This window comes from Gavialis gangeticus, unplaced genomic scaffold, assembly GCF_001723915.1.
Source record: "Gavialis gangeticus isolate Ggan-Ray unplaced genomic scaffold, GavGan_comp1, whole genome shotgun sequence".
Taxonomy (NCBI): domain Eukaryota; kingdom Metazoa; phylum Chordata; order Crocodylia; family Gavialidae; genus Gavialis; species Gavialis gangeticus.
Window position 1 is genome coordinate 14,760,453 of NW_017729019.1, and position 2,178 is coordinate 14,762,630.

Genomic DNA, 2,178 nt, shown 5'->3' on the forward strand with positions numbered 1-2,178 from the left:
CCCCCCCCCTGCCTACAAAGCCTGACACCGCATTGATGCCAGCCCCACCCAGCACTCAGCCTTGAGTGCCCACAGCACCGCCTGGGACATACCTTTGAGGAGGGATGGTGGAGGTCATCAGCTCATGGGGGGCAAGGTGCCCACACCTGCCCGGGGCGGGGGTGCTCTGTTGGCGGACTGGCTGGCTGCCTGTGAAGCCTGCTGGGTCCGTCTCTCTGGCTCCGTCTGCACACTGGAAGGAAGGTCATAGCAGATGGGGAGGAGGGGGTAAAGATCAGCACGGGGATTAGAGAGGCATTTTTAGCCAGCCAATCCTGGGCCGGGCTCTGGGTAATGACTCTGACAGCGCAAGGTGAAAACACGACTGCGGGGAAGGCAGTAAATAAGCCTAGAGCTGCACCCGCCTGTCCTGTCCTGGGAGAGACACTTTGCAGTCCCACCCCCTGCCCCCATGGGCTTTCCCCCAGGGTACTTCCGTCCCTCGCCTGCCCTTCTCCTCCCTCTCTTCTTCCCACTGCCTCTTCTCGTTCCTCATAGCTTTTACTTCCCCTTCCTCGCCCCCCACTGCACGCGCTCACCCTTCCCCCAAGGCTCAAAGTCTCAGGCTCCGGGTCAGCTCCTAGCTGCACCTAAAGACACCCCCCTGCTCCCTGAGACGTTGAGTGGGGGCGACACTGTGTTGCCAGGTCCCAGCCAGGTGCCCTCCCTGTGGGCAGGGGGATTGAGTGAGGAGCAGCCCCTGCCACCCCCTGTTCCACTCATTCTGGTGGTGGGGGACACCCAGGTAGCTGGTGGCTTGTGAGGACATCTACATCTCAGAGCCCCAAGCCCTCGGTGTCACTTCTTCACCCTTGGGCCATCCCCATCTTTCACACTCAGCTTTTCCAGGCAGGTTCCCTCGCTCAGACTTCCCTCTTCCATGTGCCGCCTTAGGGACTGCACCATTTCCATCCGTTCACCCAGCACGATGGCAGTGTTAAAAAGCCGTGGAGAGAATACAGATCCCCTAAAGCGGGGCCACTTCAGCCAGTCCAATGGAGCGTTACCCCTGGAAAAATCAAGGGGAAAACTCTACCAGCATCAGTTGCACTAGTTTAGGTTTCATCTGTTTGCTTCCATCCCGGATTAGCTGAAAAGGCAAACAGGTGGTTACCTGCTTCCTGCCAGGCTGCGGCACTGCAGTAGTGCCAGCTACCCTGAAGCACTGCACTTCTGCCCCTCTCTGATCCTCAGTGCAGTTTACACAGGTAAGGAACCCAGTGTCAGTTATGCTGCTGCGTATAACAGTCTGTCCACGCTAATAGCTACCATGTGTCCGACCCTGCTCCCTTCCTGTGCTGTGCTGCTGCTTCAGGGAGATGGATGCAGAGCTGGAGAGCAGCAAGGCACCTCTCAGGCTCCTTACCTCTCCAAGACTTAGATATACCATCTCACTCTGATCTCATGTGATCTCACTTGTATCACCCTCCCGTTATTTGGGACAGGACTGTTAATGTGCTGATACAGAAACAGGAAGAGATATGGGGGCACCTCTAGTGTTGGTTACACAATACAAATCCCAGGAAGTCTGTGGGGTTGTGCTAGCTAACTCAGTGCCCAGTGTGCGCCAGGGAGTTCGGGTGATGGGAACAGCTATTTTTATGGCCCAGGGAGTAAATATTGACTTAGGTGAGATCAGCATTGGCCAGGAAAGCACATCAGCCTTGATCCTCACTCTGTGAAGGTGACAGTTGTGCGGAGTATTATGTCCTGGGGGGCAGGTATGGAAACCAGACAGCCCCAAGGTCAGTGTACAAGAATACAGGCACGTACAGCTGCCAGGGCAGGGCTTGGGACTTGGTTGCTTTACATCTTATATAGCCACTCTCAGCAGCCCAAAGTGGATGCCAAACGCCAGCTCAGGAGGGCACTGTGTTCCCAAGTAAATAACTGCACAAAGTGTATGGCACAGGCAGTAGCTCCTCAAGTTGCAGGCAAGTGGGCATTTCTGTAGGTATCTACAGGCAGGTCTAGCTCATGGTGGAGCAGATGCAACTTTTGGTCCACGCCTGGCACTTCTTGGTAGTGTAGACGTGTTACATCTCTGTTGGTATCACTCTGATCAATTGGGAGCCTGCTCTGCTGGGGTCTGCAGGCCACTGTAACCCAGGTGGAAGCATGCAGGGAGAAAAGAATCAA

General features: G+C 55.6%; 1 protein-coding gene across 1 annotated transcript in view; it reads right to left on the reverse strand.

Annotated features, from left to right (window-relative positions):
* The window catches only part of PACSIN1 (protein kinase C and casein kinase substrate in neurons 1), a 78,277-nt gene extending 77,956 nt beyond the window's left edge, over positions 1-321 (reverse strand). Inside the window, exon 1 of the mRNA XM_019514169.1 lies at positions 93-321. The gene's annotated coding sequence lies outside the window, so the exon portion shown is untranslated. The remainder of the gene's footprint in view (positions 1-92) is intronic.
* Positions 322-2,178: the final 1,857 nt, after the last annotated feature.